Source organism: Salvelinus fontinalis, chromosome 1 (genome assembly GCF_029448725.1).
Source record: "Salvelinus fontinalis isolate EN_2023a chromosome 1, ASM2944872v1, whole genome shotgun sequence".
Classification (NCBI taxonomy): Eukaryota; Metazoa; Chordata; class Actinopteri; order Salmoniformes; family Salmonidae; genus Salvelinus; species Salvelinus fontinalis.
In genome coordinates, this window is record NC_074665.1 from 25,509,097 (window position 1) to 25,536,594 (window position 27,498).

General features: G+C 42.0%; 1 protein-coding gene across 3 annotated transcripts in view; it reads right to left on the bottom strand.

Moving 5' to 3' along the window:
• Nucleotides 1–27,498, bottom strand: part of LOC129851053 (bifunctional heparan sulfate N-deacetylase/N-sulfotransferase 2-like) — a 215,232-nt gene that overhangs the window by 126,993 nt on the left and 60,741 nt on the right. Inside the window, exon 1 of one of the 3 annotated variants that reach the window (XM_055917251.1) lies at nt 10,486–10,510. The exons of the other annotated variants lie outside the window; for them this stretch is intronic. The gene's annotated coding sequence lies outside the window, so the exon portion shown is untranslated. Of the gene's footprint in view, nt 1–10,485; nt 10,511–27,498 lie in introns of those variants that run through there. 3 annotated transcript variants of the gene reach the window in all.

The following is a 27,498-nucleotide window of genomic DNA, read 5'->3' on the forward strand; positions in this document are numbered from 1 at the left end:
TTAATAAAGCAGATGAGGTATCATCTCACTGCTGTTGCACGTATCTTGCAGCAGCACCGGCTCAAACAGGGACTGTTGCCATTGTTTACCCACCAAAGTTGCTGCAAATCTTATTCATGGCTTTATGCTGCCCCCATGATATATACGCCAATTAACGGTGTAGCAGCACAAACACATTCCGCCCGGCTGGGGATGGTGCTGCTAATCCTATTGTCTGCGCCTTTCGCCTCTCCCTCGCACTCCCTCACTCCACTCTGCAGCCATACGCTCCATACAGAGGGTGGTAGAGGGGGAGAGAGACACGGGCAACAGGTAGTAGATTAGTACTGATTTAGGAGAGGGATTCTACCTGGAGCCCCAGGGACGAATTACACAGCAGCCTAATAATTGGACCACACCGCAGGCCAGGGGGATGGAGATTTAAGATTCAACACTCTTCCCTAATGGTCTGACAGCCCTCCACTACTTAGCTTGGATTGAATGGCAAACTGTTGACCGACATGGGAGAGTGAGATGTTAATATTAGCGCAATTAGTATAAGGCTAACAGTTATCTACACCTGTGAGCAGCATTAGCATAGTCATAAACTGGCCACAGCAGAGAGTGAGGGAGCTGTTTTCTATCTTTCTCTGCCCTTTGCATTCAATCAGAATCGAGAGGCAGAGGACGTAGAGAAGGTTTACGAGGTGACATCTCTGAGCTGACAGCCAGGCACTCATCCGCTCATGCTAATGCAGGCGCAGAAAACATTATGTACAGCTCCAATGAAAAGAGCCAACGTGAAAAGGTCAGTCCCAATGAGGGGAAATCCATTTGCAGAGTCCGTAAACACACACAGAGCACGCATATTGAGAGAGCAAGCAGAATGAGTTAGCCGTAAATAAACATTGAGCATCGCTATCGTTTTCGCCAAGGCAATTTCTAACAGTGAGATGAAGCACACTATAGATCAGAGTGAAATTGCAGAGCGAGATTGTCAAAGAGAGAAGGGACACAACAGCACCAAAGCCAGTTTAACGTGATACAAATAACAGTCATTGATCTACAAGTAATTTTGCATGCCGAACAACCCCCAGGGACTACTATTAGCCTAATCAAACTGCGCATTGTGCCCAGCTTTGTGTGCTGACCAACATGAGGTAGGAGGCCTGTTCCTGATCTTGCATTTAAGCATTTAAATTCTAAAATGGCTTGCGTGATATTAAGCTTTATTAGTTAAGTGACAACCTACGCAATTTGCTAGGTTATTCTTATCTATGCACTGTTTAAAATTGTGTTTTACCGGAGACGTCACTCATCTGGCTATAGCCTACCTGCTGAACGGGACTTTTATTTAAATAGTTAAGGTTCACCATCAGCAAAAGTTTTGGTAGTTTTGCTTTAAACAATCAGTGTACATAAAAAAATAGATTTGTTTTATTTCTGAGCTTTTTTGTCCACTTGTTCTCATATTGTCTTTTTGGTTTACTCTCCTTCGCCCCTTCTGTGTTGTGTGCACCTTCCCATTTACACACACACACACACCCACGGTTCGATACCGCAACCAAAACATTTGAGACCGTTTGCCTTGGCAGTGCGACACATTTCGAATTGGTTGCAAAGGTGCCAGTGTAAAAATGTACCAGGTCACGTTATTCAAATCGTAAATGTGCAAGTGAGCAAAAATAAACCAACTTTCTGAAGCGGTACCAACGGCACGGGAATGTGCCCGTCTGTGTGTGTCAGGGCTCGACATAAAATCGTCATGGCCAATTAATTAGGGATGATTTCAAGGTTTCATAACAATCGGTAAAAATGTTGGACGCCAATTATGGTCGATTACATTGCAATCCACGAGGAGACTACGTGGCAGGTTGGCCACCTGTTACGCGAGTGCAGCGTCAAAAGGACCTTGTGCCTTCAAGAAGCCAAGGTAAGTTGCTAGCAAGCATTAAACTTATCTTATACAAAAAACAATCAATCTTCACATAATCACTAGTTAACTACACATGGTTGATGACATTACTAGGTTAACTAGCTTGTCCTGCGTTGCATATAAAATGGTGCCGGGAAGAAATGGCAGCAGTTTTACGGGCACCCAACCAATTGTGCTATTATATGTTTTTTTCTGCGTTATTTGTAACTTATTTTGTATATAATGTTTCTGCAACCGTATCTTATGGCAAAAAATAGCTTGTCGATATCAGGACAGCAATCACACACCTTGGATTAGACAAAGATTTTTTCTACAACAAAGAGGTCGCACAGGACATTCTCCAAACACCCCACAGGGCCAACATCCCCGTTATTTGCAAGAGGAAGCGACAAAGGTACAGAGGACAACGAGCCGGATTCCTTAAGGCGAGTGAGAAAGCTGCAATTACCGTCAATAATACTCGCCAACGTGCAATCCTTGGACAATAAATTAGACGAGGTACGATCACGAATATCCTACCAACGGGACATCAAAAACTGTAATATCCTATGTTTCACGGAATCGTGGCTGAATGACGACATGGATATTCAGCTAGCGGGATATACGCTGCACCGGCAAGATAGAACAGCACACTCCGGTAAGACGGGGAGGGGGGGGGGGGGGGTCTGTGCATATTTGTAAACAACAGCTGGTGCACAAAATCTAAGGAAGTCTCTAGATTTTGCTCGCCTGAAGTAGAGTATATTGTGATAATTGCAGGCCACACTACTTGCCTAGAAAGTTTTCAGCTATACTTTTCGTGGCTGTTTACTTTCCACCACAGACAGATGCTGGCACTAAGACCGCAATCAGTCAGCTGTATAAGGAAATAAGCAAACAGGAAACCACTCACCCAGAGGCAGTGCTCCTAGTTGCGGGAGACTTTAATGCAGGGAAACTCAAATCAGTTCTACCAAATTTCTATCAACATGTTAAATGTGCAACCAGAGGGAAAACAAGTCTAGATCACCTGTAGTTCACACACAGAGATGCGTACAAAGCTCTCCCTCGCCCTCCATTTGGTAAATCCGACCAAGACTCTATCCTCCTGATTCCTGCTTACAAGCAAAAATTAAAGCAGGAAGCACCAGTGACTCAGTCTATAAAAAAGTGAGATGAAGCAGATGCTAAACTACAGGACTGTTTTGCTATCACAGACTGGAACATGTTCCGCGATTCTTCCGATGGCATTGAGGAGTACACCACATCAGTCACTGGCTTTATCAATAAGTGCATCGAGGACGTCGTCCCCACAGTGACTGTATGTACATACCCCAACCAGAAGCCATGGATTACAGGCAAAGCGTCAATACAGGGCCATAGATTGAATCATACTACACTGGCTCGAATGCTCGTCTTATGTGGCAGGGCTTGCAAACTATTACAGACTACAAAGGGAAGCACAGCCGAGAGCTAGCCTACCAGACGAGCTAAATCACTTCTATGCTCGCTTCGAGGCAAGCAACACTGAGGCATGCATGAGAGCATCAGCTGTTCCAGACAACTGTGTGATCACGCTCTCTGTAGCCGACGTGAGTAAGACCTTTAAACAGGTGAACATACACAAGGCTGCGGGGGCCAGACGGATTACCAGGACGTGTGCTCCGGGCATGTGCTGACCAACTGGCAGGTATCTTTACTGACATTTTCAACATGTCCATGATTGAGTCTGTAATACCAACATGTTTCAAGCAGACCACCATAGTCTCTGTGCCCAAGAACACAAAGACAACCTGGCTAAATGACTACAGACACGTAGCACTCACGTCCGTAGCCATGAAGTGCTCTGAAAGGATGTTAACCTCTCTGGGATATGTGGGACGGTAGCGTCCCACTTGGCCAAAAGCCAGAAAAAATGTAGCGCACCAAATTCAAATATATTACTATAAAAATCTATCTTTCATGAAGTCACACATGAAAGACATCAAATTAAAGCTACACATGTTGTGAATCCAGCCAACGTGTTTGATTTCAAAAAGGATTTACGGGGAAAGCTCACCAAACGATGTTAGCTCAGTACATAGCCAGTACACACTCATAGGTCATCATGTTACACAATACATTTATGTTTTGTTCGATAATGTGCATATTTATATCCACAAATCTCGGTTTACATTGGCGCCATGTTCAGAAATGCCTCCAAAATATCCGGAGATATTGCAGAGAGCCACGTCAAATAACAAAAATACTCATCATAAACTTTGATGAAAGATACATGTTTTACATATAATTAAAGATACACTTGTTCTTAATGCAACCGCTGTGTCAGATTTCAAAAAAACTTTACGTAAAAAGCACACCATGCAATAATCTGAGACGGCACTCAGATTTAACAACATTTCTCCGCCATGTTGGAGTCAACAGAAATACGAAATTACATCATAAATATTCCCTTACCTTTGATCCTCTTCATCAGAATGCAGTCCAAGGAATCCTAGTTCCACAATAAATTGTTATTTTGTTCGATAATGTCCATTACTTATGTCCAAGTAGCTACTTTTGCTAGCATGTGTAGTACACGTGTCCAAACACTCGCACAGATGCAGGCAAACGTCGCACGAAAACTTCAAAAAGTTATATTACAAGTCGAATAAACTGGTCAAAGTAAGTAGAGAATCAATCCTCAGGATGTTGTTATCATATAAATCCAATAACGTTCCAACCGGAGCATTCTTTCATGTCTGTAGAAGTTATGGAAGTCATGAGGAAAGCGCGTGACCAGGAACTGGCAATCTGCCAGACCACTGACTCATTCCCCTCCCATCCGGCCCCACAACACAGTATAAACTTTATTCAACGTTCTACCGACTGTTGACATCTAGTGGAAGGCGTAGGAAGTTGCAAACAGATTCATATATTACAGGGAATTGAATAGGCGATGAGTTTAACATTGAGCAGTCTCAGAATTCTCACTTCCTGTTTGGATTCCTACTCATGTTTTTGCCTGCCATATGAGTTCTGTTATACTCACAGACATCATTCAAACAGTTTTAGAGACTTCAGAGTGTTTTCTATCCAATAGTAATAATAATATGCATATATTAGCATCTGGGACAGAGTAGGAGGCAGTTCACTATGGGCACGCAATTCATCCAAAAGTGAAAATGCTGCCCCATATATCAAAGAAGTTAATGGCTCACATCAACACAATTATCCCAGAAACCCTAGACCCTATCCGATTTGCATACCACCCAAACAGATGATGCAATCTCTATTGCACTCCACACTGCCCTTTCCCACCTGGACAAAAGGAACATTTATGTGAGAATGGTATTCATTGACTACAGCTCAGCATTCAACACCATAGTACCCTCAAAGCTCATCACTAAGCTAAGGATCCTGGGACTAAACACCTCCCTCTGCATCTGGATCCTGGACTTCCTGACGGGCCACCCCCAGGTGGTGAGGGTAGGTAGCAACACATCTGCCAAGCTGATCCTCAACACTGGAGCTCCCCAGGGGTGCGTGCTCAGTCCCCTCTTATACTCCCTGTTCACCCACGACTGCATGGCCAGGCACGACTCCAACACAATCATTAAGTTTGCAGACGACACAACAGTGGTAGGCTTGATCACCGACAACGACGAGACAGCCTATAGGGAGGAGGTCAGAGACCTGGCCGGGTGGTGCCAGAATAACAACCTATCCCTCAACGTAACCAAGACTAAGGAGACTAAGGAGATGACCAGGACTACAGGAAAAGGAGGACCGAGCACGCCCCCGTTCTCATCAACAGGGCTATAGTGGAGCAGGTTGAGAGCTTCAAGTTCCTTGGTGTTCACATCAACAACAAACTAGAATGGTCCAAACACACCAAGACAGTTGTGAAGAGGGCACGACAAAGCCTATTCCCCCTCAGCCTATTCCCCCTCAAAGACCCCAGCTACCCCAGTTATAGACTGTTCTCTCTACTACCGCATGGCAAGCGGTACCGGAGTGCCAAGTCTAGGACAAAAAGGTTTCAACAGTTTTTACCCCCAAGCCATAAGACTCCTGGAATAGGTAATCAAATGGCTACCCGGACTATTTGCATTGTGTGCCCCCCCCCACCCTTCTTTTAATGCTGCTGCTACTCTGTGTTTATCATATATGCATAGTCACTTTAACTATACATTCATGTACATACTACCTCAATTGGGCCGACCAACCAGTGCTCCCGCACATTGGCTAACTGGGCTATCTGCATTGTGTCCCGCCACCTACCACCCGCCAACCTCTCTTTTACGCTACTGCTACTCTCTGTTCATCATATATGCATAGTCACTTTAACCATATCTACATGTACATACTACCTCAATCAGCATGACTAACCTGTGTCTGTATGTAGCCTCACGACTTTTATAGCCTTGCTACTGTATATAGCCTGTCTTTTTACTGTTGTTTAATTTTTTTACTTACCTATTGTTCACCTAATACCCTTTTTGCACTATTGGTTAAGAGCATTCACACATGTTGTCTACCTGAAATATCCCAGGAGAATTCCTACTGATTCCAGCTACCCTTGATCACATTCAGTGCCAAGAAATCCCCAGGTCTTTGTAAATTTACAAACACTTTGTTTGAAAGCCTGTAAGTAAGCATTTCACTCTAAGGTCTACACCTGCTGTATTCGGCGCACGTGACAAATAAACTTTGATTTGATCAATGTGGTGCCTGTTTATCATCGAATCACAGCCTACTTCAACTTCGCCAAACGGGTGATGATTTTAACAAAAGCGAATTCGTGAAAAAAAGCTGATTCGTTGCACGAATGTACCTAACCACAAACATCAATGACTTTCTTAAAATCAACACACAGAAGTATATCTTTCTTAAACCTGCACATTTTGTTAAAATAAATGCATGTTAGCAGACAATATTACCTATGGAAATTGTGTCCCTTCTCTTGCGTTCAGTGCGAGCAGAGTCAGGGAATATGCAACAGTTTGGGCAGCCTGGCTCGTTGACAACTGTGTGTCTTCCTAACAAAGACCGTAATTACATAATTATGACATAACATTGAAGGTTGTGCAATGTAACAGCAATATTTAGACTTAGGGTTGCGACCCGTTCGCCAAAATACGGAATGGTTCCGTATTTCACTGAAAGAATAAACGTTTTCTTTGTTTACAAAACCAACCAACGTGTTTACAAAACCATGTCCATACAGACTAGAACACTTTACGTCCGATGTCCACCAGATGCATATGCGTTTGTTGTGCCGGAAATCTAACCCGCATTTATTTACCGAACTTGATGCAAACGTGCTTCACTTTTCAACTTGCCTTCTTTTCTTGCCGTGGTATCGTGTTAGTATCGAGTATCGTGATGGTATTGAGTATTGTTTCGCTAAACCTGGTATCGGTAACACTACTTTGGTTCTTGAAAAGTCATGTTAGCCGATTTTGAAGTTCTACCGCTCCAATATAATTATTCAGCGATTTCATTTCTGATCAGTTTTTATGTAGCCGCCTTCATTTGTTTTCCGCCATTTCAATTGAAGGCTGTTGCGCTTGTTGCAGTCAAACCACATGCCGTTATAATGAGCTAGACAACATCTCAAATGGCGAGACTGACTAGCTACCACATGGACACACTCCGTTTGTGTCGGGAGCAGGCTGTTCATCTAGTCAGGCAATGCCCACATTATTCGGACATATTTTAGAATGCTCAGTTTGTCGCGCACGGCATTACGGTACCACTAGCAGCATGTTAGCCAAAGACTGTTGTACTAGCTGTCTAGTCTGTGTTTTATAAATGTGCAGTAAGTATTAAACACAGTTATATAAGGAACTGGCAACTCGTTCTCATTCTGAGAAATAAGGTAGGCCACTTGATTTCAACATCTGAACAAAGTGAACAGGCTTCCATGCTGTTTAAACAGTTGGAGATGAACAGAAGGGTGTGTTCATAACGATTCCACTGTTCTACCCTGTTAGCTAGCAAATAGATCCAAGTTGTCTAAACTTGAAATATAAAGATTAGCTGGCTAATCACTAGCACGTAGGCTTGAGAGATTGTTGATGAGACCGGTGTTCATTTTCTATAATTTCTGCTACAAGTTAGTCATTATTAGTGAATTTGCAATATGCATGGTTCTGCTTACATTTGTAACAAAACGGGGTATTTTAAAAGACAGACTTGAAATCCAGATCAGAGATTATTGCCAAAAAGCAAGCGAAACTATTTTGATAAAATTATGTCATTGTTAGTGGGTCTTATGGTTGTGGAACCGAAACGCACAGAATCGTTTAAAACTGAAATGTATCATTCCTGTATCATATCGGAGCCCTTGTATCTAGATACGCATTGAATCATCTTGAAAGGGAAAGATGCACATCCCTAGTTATCACAAGTAACCTCTCCTTACAACCCAGATTCCTAGCTCATTGCCTGAAGCATCTGTTCACACAGACACACAAAGCCAGTGTGAGGCAACGGCAATGAGCAGCTCTCACAAACCTGAACCACAACACATCACACTGTATAAAGGCTGGAGTGTAAACCCATTTCATTCAGACATGAATAGAGTAGACATGGAAGGGGCTGAGGGAGAGAGATAGAGGATTTAGAACAGGGGGTGTGGAGAGAGGCAAGGGGTGGAGGGGAGGTGGGGGTAGGCTGCTGGACGCTGGTGTTCTCTGGCCCACACTGCTGCGTCTGTGTGAGCTGAATGGCACCCAGCAGGCAGTCCTGGCCCCCTACTTCCATCTGCCCCAGTTCTCCACCCACTACCCCATCCTTTCCTCCACGACCAAGCAGGCAGGCAGAAAGAAGGCCACTAGGAGGGAGGAGAAGCAGGGAAACCCGGTTTTGCATTAAAAAGTACAAGAAAAAGTAGGATTAGTTTTGCAAACGAAGCTTGCCCAATATAAATGCTCGTCTTTGTTGACCATATCAAAACCTTTGCTCCTGTTTTTGAGTGTGAGTCAAGGCCCTGAACCGCGTAAGCCCACAACCCACACAAACACACTAGATATAGCCTAATGCCCCCAAGGGCAACAGTCCTATCAAGAAGAGGATTCGATAAAGTGTGTCAGATGACAAGAGAACATTTTCATTTCATGTGAAAAACAACCTTGCACTAGAAAGCAACTTCCCATTTGCTGCCACAATCAGCTCATTTTCACACAGTGTGCAAGTTGGTTCAGCTCTGAAAAGGCACATAAGATGTATTTCAAGCCATAAATCTGATAAGAGACCCAAATTGGATTTTGCAGCTTCTCAGTAATAACAGTGTGAGATCTTCGGGGGCGATTGCTGCAGCCCGCTTCGCAGTGTGGATTTGGGTGTCATGGCTGTGTAAACAATAACTCCATGGACTAAAAACATGGGAAGGAGAAGGGTGTCTAATGCAAGACCCCGTCCAGATCAGATATAACGCCTCAGAAATTAGCAGTGCAAGAAAAATGACTGGGATGCTTAGGTGACATCGACAATAAAACGTCATGCCTTTGCTGGGCCTCCGTGGTTTCAGTTCATTGCCTCTACTTTAACTATTGTTTAGATACACACGGCGAGGCGTGGCTTAACGTGACAACGCCCACAAGTAGGGTACAGTCGTAGGGTGCTCCCATTACTCCCATATAATTATCCTAACTTTGGCCTAATCCTAAACAAATTACTGACACTTTTGTCATCTCAATCAACTTTTTAATTAACATACTTGGCTATCACAACAACGAATGATTTGTATGATACTTATTCTGCCATTCTAATTTGTTACCCAACCTGCTAAAACTAACAATAAAGCTAGTAAAACTGTCGCATTATACTTACTTCACTGTTTGTTTACCCATAGCTTTTTCACCGGTTAGCTGACTGGCTAGCGAGAGAAGTTAATATCGATCGAATTCACTAGTCTTAGATATGTCGCGCAACTACTTCCAGTCTTTGCCTGGCCTTGAATGCTCTAGGTATTTAGAAAAACGTTTTCTTGTTGGCTTGCCTATATGTCTATTGTAAAGTGGCTGTTCCACTGGATGTCATAAGGTGAATGCACCAATTTGTAAGTCGCTCTGGATAAGAGCGTCTGCTAAATGACTTAAATGTAAATGTAAATGTCCATTCAACTTCCCAGAGAACAGCTGGTGAGACAACCCTACCAATGGCCCAAAGTAGCCTATGGTGATATCTACACCTACTTGGTGGAATTTCTAGGTTAGCATAAATATCCACATGCAGAGGAATATTATACAGTTGAAGTCGGAAGTTTACATACACTTAGGTTGGAGTCATTAAAACTCGTTTTTCAACCACTCCACAAATTTCTTGTTAACACACTATAGTTTTGACAAGTCAGTTAGGACATCTACTTTGTGCATGACACAAGTAAGTTTTCCAACAATTGGTTATAGACAGATTATTTCACTTATAATTCACTGTATCACAATTCCAGTGGGTCAGACGTTTACAAACACTAAGTTGACTGTGCCTTTAAACAGCTTGGAAAATTCCAGAAATGATGTTATGGCTTTAGAAGCTTCTGATAGGTTAATTGACATCATTTGAGTCAATTGGAAGTGTACCTGTGGATGTATTTCAAGGCCTACCTTCAAACGAAGTGCCTCTTTGCTTGACATCATGGGAAAAACCAAAGAAATCAGCCAAGACCTCAGAAAACAAATTGTAGACCTCCACAAATCTGGTTCATCCTTGGGAGCAATTTCCAAATGCCTTAAGGTGCCACGTTCATCTGTAGAAACAATAGTATGCAAGTTTAAACACCATGGGACCACACAGCCATCTTGGAACGCAGTCTCTTTCCTGAGCGGTGTCTCCTAGAGATGAACGTACTTTGGTGCAAAAAGTGCATTTCAAACCCAGAACAACAGCAAAGGACCTTGTGAAGATGCTGGAGGAAACGGGTACAAAAGTATCTATATCCACAGTAAAGCGAGTACTATATCGACATAACCTGAAAGGCCGCTAAGCAAGGAAGAAGCCACTGCTCCAAAACCGCCATAAAAAAGCCAGACTACGGTTTGCAACCGCACATGGGGAGAAAGATCGTTCTTTTCGGAGAAATGTTCTCTGGTCTGATGAAACAAAAATAGAACTGTTTGGCCATAATGACCATCATTATGTTTGGAGGAAAAAGGGGGAGGCTTGCAAGCAGCATCATGTTGTGGGGTTGCTTTGCTGCAGGAGGGACTGGTGCACTTCATAAAATATATGGCTGCATGAGGTAGGAAAATTATGTGGATATATTGAAGCAACATCTCAAGACATCAGTCAGGAAGTTAAAGCTTGGTCGGAAATGGGTCTTCCAAATGAACAATGACCCCAAGCATACTTCCAAAGTTGTGGCAAAATGGCTTAAGGCCTACAAAGTCAAGGTATTGGTGTGGCCAACACAAAGCCCTGACCTCAATCCTATAGAAAAGTTGTGGGCAGAACTGAAAAAACACGTGCGAGCAAGGATGCCTACAAACCTGACAAGTTACACCAGCTCTGTCAGGAGGAATGGGCCAAAAAAACTTATTGTGGGAGGCTTGTGGAAGGCTACCCAAAACGTTTGACCCAAGTTAAACAATTTAAAGACAATGCTACCAAATTCTAATTGAGTGTATGTATATTTCTGACAGACTAGGAATTTGATGAAAGAAATAAAAGCTGAAATAAATATTTCTCTCTATTATTCTGACATTTCACATTCTTAAAATAAAGTGGTGATCCTAACTGACCTAAGACAGGGAATTTATACTGGATTTATACAAATCCACTTTTTATAGGATTACATGTCAGGAATTGAAAAACTGAGTATAAATGTATTTGGCTAAGGTGTATGTAAACTTCCGACTTCAACTGTAGCTGTTATTTGAACAGACACACACTAGTCCTTCCTACAAGCTAACTTTTTGTGCAATACGCATAGCTAGTTAGATACAAACAAGTGTTAGCGATTTACTGGTGGTGAAGTACTTCGAACACACAAATGTATCAAGTAACCGGAGCTCACAGCTATGACTGTACCCTACTCGGGGGCGTGGTTAACCCATGTCTCGCTGTGTGTATCTATCGTTGCTTCCCCTTGTACAGTTTCTGCACATAATTCCTAAATTTGCATTGCTATCCAACACAAACGCTAGCTAGCAGGCAGCTGTTTAAGACTTCGCTGTGTCATATAGCCTGGCTGCCGACTCTCAAAATGTCAACCCCCCTCGGAGCCCATGTCTAGACTTGACAGTTCATGCAGCTTTAGTATTCTGATTATATACAATACCAGTTACAAATTTGGACACACTTACTCATTCAAGGGTTTTTCTTTATTTTCACTATTTTCTACATTGTAGAATAATAGTGAAGACATCAAAACTATGAAATAGCACATATGGAATCATATAGTAACCAAAAAAAGTGTTAAACAAATCCCTATTTTCTATTTGTGATTCTTCAAAGTAGCCACCCTATGTCTTGATGACAGCTTTGCACACTCTTGGCATTCTCTCAACCAGCGTCATGAGGTAGTCACCTGGAATGTATTTCAATTAACAGGTGTGCCTTGTTAACTTCTTGAGAATACAGGGGGTGCTGTTTCGCATTAGCATAATTGCCTCTACAGATTAAACTGCCTCTTATTCAATTATTGCTGTTACTATATGCATATAACCATATGCCATTGGATAGAAAACAAGCTATGGTTTCTAAAACCGTTCCAATTTTGTCTCTGAGTCAAACACAGGTCATTTCACAGCACTTTCCCTGAGCCTGAAGAAGATTGCAAGATGTGTATGCTCGCTTCAAAGCTCTGCCTATATATGGTCACGCGACCTATGACCCGAAACACACTTCCTTCTTCCTCTGGGTGTCTGGAAGACGTCAGAGGAGAAATTTTTTGTTTATCTTGTACTGACGTGAAATAAGACCTATTTCTTTAGCGTGACCGACAACTTCCGGTTTCTGAGATGCGCGTTTTCAGAGGTGCCATTGTCTTTTGTTATGCTGACGTTACGGATGAAAACTATCTCCGTGTCGAAGTTTGTTTGATACATGTGACCATATCACCGTAATGTATGTTTTTTCAATATAGTTTAATCAGATTATTAGAATTTTTTCGGGAGTTTTGCCGTGTTCCGTTCTTTGAGTTTTTTAACTTTGGACATGGACCGTGCCAGTCGACCAGTACCCAGGCTAAATGAAGAGGGGAGGTTGCCATTGTGAATGGATTGAACGACTCATCAGGACTAAGGACACCTTGATCAACATTCTGATGAAAGACCAGCAATAGTAAGACCCAATTTACGATGTTATTTCATATATCTGTCGTGCATGTGAACTGGTCAGGCGCGTCCAGCCGGTTCTGGCTGGCCTGGTTATGCTAATTTAGCGAAACATTTTGTTTTCGCTATAAAACATTTAAAAAATCTGAAATATTGTTTGGATTCACCAGATGTTGGGCTTTCAATGTCTGTACGCTGTGTATTTTTTCTGAAATGTTTTAAGACAAGTAATTAGTTATATAACGTTGGTCTCTGTAATTGTTCTAGCTGCATCAGCACTATATCAGATTGCAGCTGCAATGTAGAACTGTGATTTATACCTGAAAAATGCACATTTAAAAAAAAAAAACTATGCTATACCATAAATATGTTATCAGACTGTCATCTTATAAATTTGTTTGTTGGTTTGTGGCTATCAATATCTTAGTTTAGCCGAATTGGTGATAGCACCTGATGGAGTAAGAAACTGTTGGAGTAAGAAAATGGTGTCTTTTGCTAACGTGTTTAGCTAATAGATTTACATATTTTGTCTTCCCTGTAAAACATTTAAAAAATCTGAAATGGTGGTTTTATTCACAAGATCTGTGTCTTTCATTGGGTGTCTTGGACTTGTGATTTAATGATATTTAGATGCTACTATTTAATTGTGACGCTATGCTAGCGATGCTAATCAGTGTGTGGGGGGGGGGGGGGGGGGTGCTCCCGGATCCGGGTTAGGTACTCTGTAGAGGTTAACTTCTTATGGCTGCAGGGGCAGTATTGAGTAGCTTGGATGAAAGGTGCACAGAGGTGCCCAGAGTAAACGGCCTGCTCCTCAGTCATAGTTGCTAATATATGCATATTAGTATTGGATAGAAAAGAAAGAAAAGAAAAGATAGAAAAACACTCTGAAGTTTCTAAAACTGTTTGAATTATGTCTGTGAGTATAACAGAACTCATATGGCAGGCAAAAACCTGAGAAGTTCCACTTCCTGTTTGAATTTTTTCTGAGCTGGCAGATTTTCAACCAAGCTCTCATCAAAATTACAGCGAGATATTGATGAGTTTTCACTTTCTACGGCTTCCACTAGATGTCAACAGTCAATAGAACTTTGTCTGATGACTCTAATGTGAAGGGGGGCAGAAGGAGACAGGAATTAGTCACCACTGCTACGAGCTGACCATGCTTTGACCACGCGTGTTCATGTGAGAGGCAGCTCCATTTCATCGCTCAACTGAAGTCAATCTAATTGTCCGGTTGGAACGTTATTCAAGATGTATGTTAACAACATTTTAAAGATTGATTCAGTACATCGTTTGACATGTTTCTACTGACTGTTATGGAACTTTTGGACATTTCGTCACGTTATAGTGGACGCGCTTTGTGACTTTGGAATTGTTTACCAAACGCACTAACCAAAGTAGCTAAGTGGACATAAATAACGGACATTATCGAACAAATCAAGCCTTTATTGTGGACCTGGGATTCCTAGGACTGCATTCTGATGAAGTTCATCAAAAGAAACATTTATCATGTATTTTCTGGTTTCTGTTGACTCCAACATGGCGGCTAATTTGGCTATTGTTCTGAGCGCCGTCTCAGATTATTGCATGATTTGCTTTTCCGTAATTTTGTTTTGAAATCTGACACAGCGGTTGCATTAAGGAGAGGTATATCTATAATTCCATGTGTATAACTTGTATTATCATCTACATTTATGATGAGTATTTCTGTTGAAACGATGTGGCTATGCAAAATCACTTGATGTTATTGGAACTAGTGAATGTAACGCGCCAATGTAAACTGTTTTTTTTATATTAATATTAACTTTATCAAACAAAACATGCATGCATTGTGTAACCTGAAGTCCTATGAGTGTCATCTGATGAAGATCATCAAAGGTTAGTGATTAATTTTATCTCTATTTCTGGTTTTTGTGACTGCTATATTTCGCTGTAAAAATGGCTGTGCTTATTGTGGTTTGGTGGTGACCTAACATAATCGTTTGTAGTGCTTTCGCTGAAAAGCATATTTGAAATCAGACACTTTAGTGGGATTAACAACAAGATTACCTTTAAAATGATATAAGACACATGTATGTTTGAGGAATTTTAATTATGAGATTTCTGTTGTTTAAATTTGCGCTCTGCACTTTCACTGGCTGTTGTCATATTGATCCCGTTAGCGGGAAGCAGCCATAAGAAGTTAAAAGTTAATTTCTGGAATTTCAAATAAAATACAATTTAATTGGTCACATACACATATTTAGCAGATGTTATTGCGGGTGTAGCGAAATGCTTGTGTTCCTAGCTCCAACAGTGCAGTAATATGTAACAAATCACAACAATACACACAAATCTAAAAGTAATGGAATTAAGAAATATAGAAAATATTAGGAAGAGCAATGTCGGAGTGGCATTGACTACAATAAAGTAGAACAGAATACAGTATATACATATGAAATTAGTAAAGCAGTATGTAACATTATTAAAGTGACCAGTGATTCCATGTCTATAAGGCAGCAGCCTGTAAGGTGTAGGGTTGAGTAACCGGGTGGGAGCTGGCTAGTGATGGCTATTTAACAGTCTGATGGCCTTGAGAAAGAAGCTGTTTTTCAGTCTCTCGGTCCCAGCTTTGATGCACCTGTACTGACATCGCCTTCTGGATGACAGCAGGTCAGGTGAACAGGCCGTGGCTTAGGTTGTTGGTCCTTGATGATATTTTAGGCCTTCCTGTGACATCGGGTGCTGTAGGTGTCCTGGAGGGAAGGCATTGCGGGCAGTACAGTTGCCGTACCAGGTGGTGATACAGCCCGACAGTATGCTTTCAATTGTACATCTGTATAAGTTTGTGAGGTCTTAGGGGCCAAGCCAAATTTCTTCGGCCTTCTTCGGTGTCTAAACTGAGGAGAAATCCACACACAATGCTTCCCTGACCACCTCCTGAAGTGGTCAGCCAGACCTGAACACAATCAGACCACAAAGCGACTTCTGTGCATCTAGACCAGTCTTTTCAATGCAAACTTCATGAAAGCAGAAATCACATGTAACTGTCAAGTGTAGACAGTACCAGAGGAACACAGACACCAGCAAAGAGACGGCCCACAGTTGTCATGGGAACCGCAGCCAAATACACACACAAACTCTCCGAGCACATTCACACTGAACAACATGACCAGAAGAATAAATACAAAGTGTCACCCGGAAAAGTGCATAGACCTGCATTTTCTCTCAGGGATGGGACCGGCAAACAGTGTTACATTTATGATTTGTGTGAGATAAAGGGCTGATAATTCTATTCAAGGTAACAATAATTAATACATCTAGGCCATCTCCCAGGGGCTGCTGGGGACACAGCACATGGGCCATCTGAATGGGAGGGGACTGCTGGCCTGGGCTCTGTTGTGGTGAATTGAGCACAAGCTCTATGTCAACTGCAACTCCCACAGTTCTCATTGGCAGACTACTCTTCCACCCACTCACACAGACTACTAAGATCTGCTCTGCAGAGAACCACAGGTAAGGAGAGATGACATTCAGTTCCCAGAGAGAGAAAGATTAGAGAGAGAAAAAGGAATGTCAGTTCTCATAGTTATAGGCTTTCTGATTCTCCTTCTGCCCACGCTTTATTCTACAGACTGTAGCCTCACAAACAAACACATAAAACCTTTCAATGCTCGCTTTTACGGACTGCCGAGGTCCCAGTTGAGGTGAGGCATCTACAGACCCTGAGCAAAATAGATCCACACTCAGTAAACAATTTCTATAGCAACGGCACCAGTCATCTCCAAGTTGCAGGAGGTTATTTGGAGCACCTCACACACACAGGGGCTTTTCAACCTAATGATTACATTCCGATTAATTGCTGTAGGGCTGAAACAGAGAATTATAGAGAGAGAGAGCTTTTTCCCTCTGCTACACATGGATATCCATGGAAACCAACTGATTTAGGCTTGATTTATGCCTCTAACAGCTGGGGGGGAAGGACCAACAAGACTGGTCTCCCAAACCGTAGAAAACACATTATTGTACATGCCTGACTGACCACCACCAACACACACAGGAAAGCATACAGCGCAGCTTGACAATGCTCGATCAGTTGCACATTATAGAACCACTCCAGAAGAACAATGCGGTAAATACCAACGAGATGATGCTAACGCGTCTTTATTCTGCCTCTCCCATTTCAGAAACAAATATTAACTGTTGCTCCCTGGTCCTGGTCATGAACAAAACGAGAGTGGAGACAGAAGAGGAAGAGTGCAGAGGGGAGTGATAGAGGAGATGGATCTGCTTTTCTAAAAAGGAATCAGATGTAATTCAGTCCTTTCTATATATTTTGTTCTCAGACTATTCGCCAATGCACAGGCCTGTCTCTCTCCGTTATCGTTCGCCCCCCAGTGTACCCAGTCTCCCCGAGCCACATCCCACCCATTATACAGTCCTATCTGCCACAGGAAATTAAACTTCCATGTTTGGGCCTCACAAGAAAGCAGGCCTCTACTCTAGGGCCGGGATGATACTGTACAGTTAGTATCGTGCCAAGGAAACAATGAGCAGATTTAACTTATTTAAGAAAACAGCCCTAATGTTGGACATAAACATCATTGTTGTCATCCAGAGACAATGTTTTTCCCAAGCTAAAGCACACCATATTTTACAATCAGCAGGTTTGTAAAGGTCCAAAGACTTTGGTCTGCTGTGTGCTTTAAAATTTTGACATGAACAAAAAATACGGGTGGAATTAAAATACTTGAAATGGATGTCGGTCAATTAGTTGCTTGAAAACCGAAAAACAACAGACATTCCCCGTTAATCGCACAGCACTAATGGAAAAACACATGCTTAATCACACAAACAGAATTTCCACCTGCTGATAGACACACACAACTGAAAGGTTGAAAGGAATAGGAGAGTGACAGCGCAGGGACTGAACATCAGACACACAATCTGGGGAGAATGAAGCCATTTCCAAAGCAGATTGTACTTGAAGAGTTCTGAAGTAGAGAACTAGAAACTAAATGGGTTGGGGCTGTTCAAATACCCTAGAGGATGCAGGCTGCTATGGCTGTATACCGTAGCCAACAAAGCCTAGTCCGGCAGAGGGAGAGATAACGTCAGGCAGTGCCGCAGACTCCAGCCCGGCCCGCCACACAATGGGCCCTATCTTTCATGTCCTCATTAAGATAGCGCTCCAGCAATTAAACTCTCAACTTTCATGTGAGCGCCTGAGAAAGAGGGGAGGGAAAGAAGGGTGAGAAATGTGGGAGAAAATCATTTTGGTAAAGAATAGAAAATTGGGGTCGGACTGATCGAAAGCGGGATTGAAAGTTAGTTTTCCAAGTTTCGAGGGAGGTGAAAATGACTACATGGAGCAATAGAGGAGAGGGTACCAACTGGAGAGGATTGCGGAGGCAAAAATAAATATAAGAGAAATACATTTCCCACGAGTCGAAGTGTGTTGGTTCCAACTGGCATCTCGTTACTTTGCTCTCTGGGCGGCAGGGATTCTATTAACACAACAGTTGACTGAGACACAGACACAGGAGAGCAAGATTGGGAGAGAACAGCAGGGATAGGAGAGACACAGAGCATTCCAGGTTGAACAGGAGAGAGAGATGAATTGACAAGAAAAAAGAAGGGAGAGAGCAGGTTTGGGCGATATACCGTTTATACCGTATACCGGGGTACTTCGAAATACCAACGGTATGATTTTCAATATCCCCTTGCTGGGGCTGTGGGTTTGTGTGCTAAGCCACTGCTTATAAACTATAGGTTAAGTATAACTATAAGAAACCTAAGATGTGTCAAATTAATAATATCCAGCTCAGGGCTACAGATATGCATTTGGTTTGCTAACTTGCTAGCTGAGTGGCTAGATGTCAAGATCAAGCGTCTTGGTTACAGCAGAGACATTCAATATTCTCCTGGATGAAGATTCCTGTTGCCTAAACTGTTTTGTGCGTCAAACATTTTTGTAAATTATTATTATCATCATCATCTTTCGATAATACCGTTTACCCCGGGATGGTATAGAAACGGTATGAACTTATGAAAATTTGGATACAGCTCAACTCTAGGAGAGAGCTGTGCTGACTGAGCTTGAGTGGGGTTAAAAGTAAAAGAGAAAAAGGGGGCACCACACAAGCTAAAAAGCCGCACCCCTTTTCTTTGTTTAATATTATTAGCCTCCTCAGTAATCCTGGTCTATCGACATGCCTTGACACATCAATGGCTGATCAGATCACTCGCTGTCCCAATCTGGAGGAAATGGCAGTGAATCGTCCGACACGACTGGGTATTGGCAGAAGAGGAGCTCACATCACACAGAAAGGGACGGCTGAAATCAATCACACTCCCTAACCCAGTGTGTGTCTGTCTACAGCGTTAAGGAATTCAAACACCATCACAAATATGGATTCCTAATACACAAGATAAACCAAGCAGACAATCATGCAACTGTAGGCCCTTGCTCTCCAGTGTGGTTAATCTGTTTATTAGCTCCAGCAGATTAATCACAGCTGGCTGAGAGGCCCACAATGACATCATGATTTAACTCTTAGACAACAAACACATAGCTATGACATACAATGTGTTTCTCCAGGCACTGCATTGTATGTTCCTGCCTTTGAACTGGAGAAAAGCACGGTGGTGAGCATGTAGATATGTAGATTATATCTCTGGCCTATTTGAATTCTATTTTATTTCACACATGCATACAGACAGTGCATTCGGAAAGTATTCAGAACCCTTTGACTTTTTCCACATTTTGTTACGTTACAGCCTTATTCTAAAATGGATTAAATACATTTTCCCCTCATCAACCTACACACAATACCCCATAATGACAATGCAAAAACAGGTTTTTATAAATGTTTGCAAATGTATTCAAAATAAAAAACAAATACCTTATTTACATAAGTATTCAGACCCTTTGCTATGAGACTCGAAATTGAGCTCAGGTGCATCCTGTTCCCATTGATCATCGTTGAGATGTTTATACAACTTGGAGTCCATCTGTGGTAAATTCAATTAATTGGACATGATTTGGAAAGTCACACACCTGTCTATATAAAAGGTCCCACACTTGATAGTGCATGTCAGAGCAAAAACCAAGCCATGAGGTGGAAGGAATTGTCTGTAGAGCTCTGAGACAGGATTGTGTCGAGGCACAGATCTGGAAAAGGGTAACAAAACATTTCTGCAGCATTGAAGGTCCCCAAGAACACAGTGGCCTCCATCATTCTTAAATGGAAGAAGTTTGGAACAACCTAGAGCTGGCCACTCGGCCAAACTGAGCATTCGTGGGGGGACACCAAGAACCCGATGATCACTCTGATAGAGCTCCAGAGTTCCTCTGTGGAGATGGAAGAACCTTCCAGAAGGACAACCATCTCTGCAACACTCCACCAATCAGGCCTTCATGATCGAGTAGCCAGACAGAAGCCACTCCTGTGCCAAGCTTGTAGCGTCATACCCAAGACGACTCGAGGCTGTAAACGCTGCCAAAGGTGCTTCAACAAAGTACTGGGTAAAGCGTCTGAATACTTATGTAAATGTGATATTTACATTTTTCACAAATTTTAACAAACCTGTTTTTGCGTTGTCATTATGGGGTATTGTATATAGATTGAGGGAAAAAATAAGGCTATAACGTAACAAAATGTGGGGGGAAAAATCAAGGGGTCTGAATACTTTCCGAATGCACTGTGTACACTAGTGATGTGTGGGGGGGAAATAGATAGTTACACACACACACACACACACACACACACACACACACACACACGGTCTAACTGATGCTTGGACGTTGGGAGAGAGAGATAGTGCTTTTCCAACCTCCACAAAGACGGAGGCATTGGTGTGAAATCCACTCCATGAGATCTGAATTTTAATTTTAGTTTTCTTCCTGGGCTGTTCTCTTTAATGAGCAGTCAACAATAAAAAACTGACAATGAATTTTCCAACTGTGCACAGTAAGTAAAATAAAAGTCCTTAGGGAGGAGAAAAGCAGCAGAAAAAACACAGCTGAGCTTCTGCCAAGTACTCAAAATTATGTGATTTTCACAGCTGAGAGGGAGAGCGGGGAGAGATGGAGACTGGCATCAGCAGCACCAGGCCCATGAGATGCCAGCACAAACAAGTGACACACACCCAGGCTTCCCAATACTGATACACAGGCAGAGGGTTACCCAACTGGGCCTCGCATAGGCCTACAAACAAACCACAAAAATAAGTGAGACTGTGGCCTCAAGTACACCCCCTCAACACCAACCAAGCAAACAGGAGTCTCCAAAAAAAATAGATATATATTGTATATAATATACAGGCCTAGACAGCAACAGCTTACTTCTCCAACTTTTTAGTCCACCAGCCACTGTGGCAGGTAAATGAAAAAAATATATACCAGCCACTCACTTCTTAAAAAGGCTAAATATTTTCCCCTAATAATTAAAATTAAAAAATAGAAAATAATTACCATGCTTTATAATGTTTCTAGAACAAGAAATGTATTAGCAAGAAGTAATGTGGTATATTGCTAAATTTCATTTTTTTTTTTTTTTTTTGTGACCGGAGTCTAAACGAAAATATCAGTTGAGACAAAATTTCTGCGGACCCTTTAAGGGCAGAATGATACAGTGGTAACGTGGCCACTCGAGTCCTGTCATGTGTGTCTGTGAGAGATTTGGGATCTGACTAGTAGTAGACGGCGTCACTTCGCTATCAGTTGAAGCAGCAGACTAACATTGAAAAACAGTAAATAGCCCAGAAACACTTTGTCGACTTGAGTAAATTTACCCAACTTTTATGCCTGCATCCAGCACCTCCTAAAATTAATCTATCAGCACAAGGGGTGTGAACGTTTCAACTAAAATTGGGATTGTTAGCGTAAAAAAAAAACCCTAATCGAAAAACATTGGTTTAAATTTTATTCCCTAAAAATTAAAATCTAAGTGCAGTAATCACAAAACTACCACTAACAGTCCCTGATCATCCTCATCATCATAAAGGGAAAAATAACAATTCAACAAATACCTAACGTAACAATGCAGTAACGTTAGCAGGTGGGAAAAAAGGCCATTATCTCTCCAGGCCATTTATTAACCTGAGCTGTAAAAATGAGGGAAAGAGAAGCAGAACAGCAGTTCAAGCAGGCAGCGGGAGAGGGGCTATGCGGTGTGCGTCTGTGAGTGACGAGGGGAGCAGGGAGGGGGAGAGAAATAGCAACCAAGTCGACTCACACTGGTAGACTAACTTATTGCTAGTTATTTATCATCTCATCTGATTACATAGTACATGTCTTGACTGCATCAAACCGAAAGAAGCTAGTTAAGCTAGGTTTGTTCCACCTTAAAAAAGCACAAGAAATAGGATTGACACCCACCATCTCAGATTGTTCTGAAATCATCTCTATAGTTAGCTTTCCTGAAACATTTTGTTGAAATATAATTTGATCTCTGAGAAATTAAGCTAATTCATTGCACCCAAATTGGCCATTTTAATTTATAAGATTCAAATAATTCAATAAATATAGTACTCAACTTCCGATTTGGACCAAACTTCTTCCTTCCAATGAGTAAGACATGAGGAATCCCCCCCAAAAAAATGTAAACGCCACCCACGGAACCCCCGACGATCCCTCAAATGTTTTTCCGGAACTGAGCAAATTTCAGATCTGCTGAGCGCAAGATTCTGTGCAACTTCCGGTGAGCGTTTGCTGTGAACACTGAGGCTGTACCCTCTATGTTACAGTTATAACAGTGGCCAAGTAGGCTACTGTGGCTATTTGATGATAATGTAGGTCTACAGAGTGGCCTACCAACAAAAACAATGGAGAAAATGCATCCCATACCATTTTAACATGGAAATAGCTTTTCTATCATTCAGCCTACAGAAGCAGCCAATGTGTGGTGTTCAATGTAGGCCTACATTCTATTGGATTTAGGAGGGAAAAAACCATGCAGGGCTTGACATTAACCTGTTTATCCACTTGTCCTTCTGACCAGGAGGTGACTGAAAATGTTATGTTGTTTGATGCAAGAAACTACTTTACAAAATATAATTAATAAATTATTCCCATACCAATTTTGCTACCCTCTGCCTATTGGTTACTTAGCTTATTCAAGCCTGTCTCAAAATACAACACTGCCCCAAAATACACAGTGCATTTGGAAAGTATTCAGAATCCTTCACTTTTTCCACATTATTACGTTACAGCCTTATTCTAAAATTGAAAAAGATAAAAGAAATCCTCACACAATACCCCATAATGACAAAGCTAAAACAGGGTTGTAGAAATGTTTAAAAATTATTTATACAAAATCCCAAATACCTTATTTACAGAAGTATTCAGACCCTCAGATGCATACTGTTTCCATTGATCATCCTTGATGTTTCTACGACTTGGAGTCCACCTGTGGTAAATTCAATTGATTGAACATGATTTGGAAAGACCTGTCTATATAAGGTCCCACAGTTGACAATGCATGTCAGAGCAAAAACCATGAGGTCGAAGGAATTATCCGTAGAGCTCCGTGACAGGATTGTGTCGAGGCACAGATCTGGAGAAGGGTACAAAAAAATGTCTACAGCATTGAAGGTCCCCAAGAACACAGTGGCCTTAAATGGAAGACGTTTGGAACCACCAAGAGTCTTCCTAGAGCTGGCCAACGGCCAAACTGAGCAATGGGGGAAAAGGGGCTTAGTCATGGAGGTGACCAAGAACCCGATGGTCACTCGGACAGAGCTCCAGAGTTCCTCTGTGGAGTTGGGAGAACCTTCCAGAAGGAAAACTATCTCCGCAGCACTCCACCAATCAGTCCTGTATGGCAGAGTGGCCAGCCGGAAGCCACTCTTCAGTAAAAGCCACATGAAAGCCCGCTTGGAGTTTGGCAAAAGGCATCTAAAGACTCACAGCCCATGAGAAACAAGATTCTCTAGTTTGATGAAACCAAGATTGAAATCTCTGGCTTGAATGCCAAGCGTCGCGTCTGGAGGAAACCTAGCACCATCCTTACGGTGAAGCATGGTGGTGGCAGCATCATGCTGTGGGGAATGTTTTTCAGCTGCAGGGACTGGGAGACTATCCAGGATCGAGGGAAAGATGAACGGAGCAAAGTACAGAGAGAACCTTGATGAAAACCTGCTCCAGGGCGCTCAGGACCTCAGGCTGGTGTAAAGGTTCACCTTCTAATAGGACAACAACCCTAAGCACAAGTCTCTGAATGTCCTTGAGTGGCCCAGCCAGAGCCCAGACTTGAACCCGATTGAACATCTCTGGAGAGACCTGAAAATAGCTGTGCAGCGACACTCCCCACCCCACCTCCCCACCTTGAGAGGATCTGCAGAGGAGAATGGGAGAAACTCCCCAAATGCAGGTGTGTGAAGCTTGTAGCGTCATACCCAAGAAGACTCGAGGCTGTAATCACTGCCAAAGGTGCTTCAACAAGGTACTGAGTAAAGGGTCTAAATACTTGTGTAAATGTTTCATTTAAAAATATACATTTGCAAAAATTTCTTAAAACCTGTTTTTGCTTTGTCATTATGGGGTATTGTGTGTCGATTGATGAAGGGGAAAAAATTATTTAATCCATTTTAGAATAGGGCTGTAATGTAACAAAATGTGGAAAAAGTCAAGGGGTCGGAATACTTTCCGAATACACTATAACACAGCCTCCTGCAGAAAATAAATTATTTACCTAACTTGCTTTTCAAAGATGGCTAGAAATGTACACTTTTTGTGCTCTTGTAGGAAGCAATCACTCCCCCATTGCTGACTACAAACGATCTATAACTGGGCTAATAACTCACTTACTAGCAAAGAATATGAACAAATGTACACACCTGGCTATATGCAGCATTTACTTTGATCTCAAAACAAGCGCATCTACTCGCAACCACTCATGCTGTAAACACAGTCCAGTACAAAGTGAATAGCACAGATCCATATATGGCAATTGTCTATTTGCATATAGGGATACTGCAGCTCTGATTGGTTATTGCGCACCGTTTTGTGTAGAGTATGGGCCTGAGTCGTGCCTGTCAATGCAATAGAATTCTACTCCAATGCCCTCTGCCTACAAGAAAATCTCTTGCATAGTTAGTTTTGTTTTGGTAAGTGGCATTGAAAGTGGCTAATATTGCATTGACAATTCGCACAGTAGAGGGAATGTTGATAGTGTTAACTAAAGGGGGAAAACTAGAAAGTTGAGTCAAGTTCAATCTCGTGCTTTTCTGCTCGGGCTGATATTTCTTCTGTCTGGCGGGGGAGCTGTGTGCAGCTTAGAGGGAACATTGCCTGCACCCCATGCCCATCCCACCCCAACAACCAGTATCAGTTCTCTACGTTTGAAGCTGTGGCTTGGAGTATTTCTTTTCCATACCATGTAATGTACTTCCTGTGAATCTGGTAGTTCTTTTCCCATGTTCAGAGAAATAAGTCATTGAAGTCGCTTGCATTATTTACCATAAAGTAGTGTGAAAGTAACAGGTTTTGACCACTAGATGCCACTGCTTCTGCTAGCCCGCCACCATTTTATCCATTTTGCTGGTCTCCTGTGTTTATTTAATATATCAAAACATTTCCTTTGCAACTTTGGGTACAAAACCAATAGATTTGGCTCATGATTCAAATAAATTGTGGCCATCCTCACAATTCAAGCCAGTCCTCCATGAAAGAAAATCAGTTTGTCAAACAGAGAACTGATACTGAACACTGAGTGTACAAAACATTAACAATATTATGCCCTCAGAAAAGCCTCAATTCACCTGGGCATTGACTCTACAAGGTGTCAAAAGCATTCCACAGGGATGCTGGACCAAGTTGACTGCAATGCTTCCCACAGTTGTGCCAAGTTGGCTGGATGTCCTTTGGATGGTGGACCATTCTTGATACACACGGGAAACAGCATTGCAGTTCTTGACACAAAATGGTGCACCTGGCACCTACTACCATACCCCTTTCAAAGGCACTTAAATCTTTCGTCTTGCCCATTCCCTCAATGGCACACATACGTGTCAATTGTCTCAAGGCTTTAAAATCCTTCTTTAACCTGTCTCCTCCCCTTAATCTACACTGTGTCCTCCCCTTAATCTACACTGATTGAAGTGGATTTAACTAGTGACATCAATAAGAGATCATAGCTTTCACATGGTCAAAACATGTAATGGAAAGAGCAGGTGTTCATAATGTTTTGTACAATCAATGAAAACGGTATAAGGGTGGCAGGTTGCTTAGCAGTTAGAGTATTGGGCCAGTAACCAAAAGATTGGTGATTCGAATACCCGAGCCCACAAGGTGAAAAATCCTGTTTGATGTGCCTTTGAGCCAGGCACTTAACCCTAATTTGCTCCAGGGACGCCATGTTACTATAGCTGACCCTATAAAACAACACATTTCTCTGCATCTATCCGGTGTGTGACAATACATTTATTTATTACATATTTTTACTGGTTGTTGGGGTGGGATTGGCATGGACTGTGAGTGGTCCAGTGGAGCTTTTGAAAAAAAAATTGGGGGGGGGGGGGGGGGGGGGGGTTCCTCATGTCATTGTTAGGAAGAGATTTGGTCAAAATCGGATGTTGGGTACTATATTTATTGAACATGATCAGAATCCTATCAATTAAACTGGCCAATTTGGGTGCAATCAATTAGCTTAATTTCTCAGATAATATGTTATTTCAGCAAAATAATGTTGTTTCAGGGATGCCACACATTGAGGCTAATGTTAGCTAGGCTAATTGAGACTACATAACTTCAACTGTGGGCTTTCACCCCTTCCAAATCAAATCAAATGTATTTATATAGCCCTTCTTACATCAGCTGATATATCAAAGTGCTGTACAGAAACCCAGCCTAAAACCCCAAACAGCAAGCAATGCAGGTATAGAAGCACCATTTAGATTATTAAGTAGCACACTACCTGTTGGCTCATGGTGTTATTTAACTTTGATTTCTGTCATTTTAATCCCATTTTCCATTGATTAGATATCTAGATATCTCCTAATAACTTTATGACTGCAGCCTAGTGCTATATGACTGCTTAAATGTTCTGGGAAATGATCCATTTGTCACATCCCTAATCAGCACTTCACTCACAGTGTGCACAGCTCCCCAGACAGGCAGTGTTGTTGCACGCGGTAGGATATAGGATTCGTATTCATTTGTGAGATTAGCAACTATGAAACAAAAACGGCAGAAATACTTTGAAAACAGCTGCTGCATACTTTTTTCTGCTAAAATGCGCAACTCACACTTGTTCATAATTTACTTTTGCCTATTTTTATTCGAAAATGTGAAAGTAATGCTCACACTGTAGAGCCCTGCAAATTGACCACCCGCCAACACGGCTGAAATTTACATTC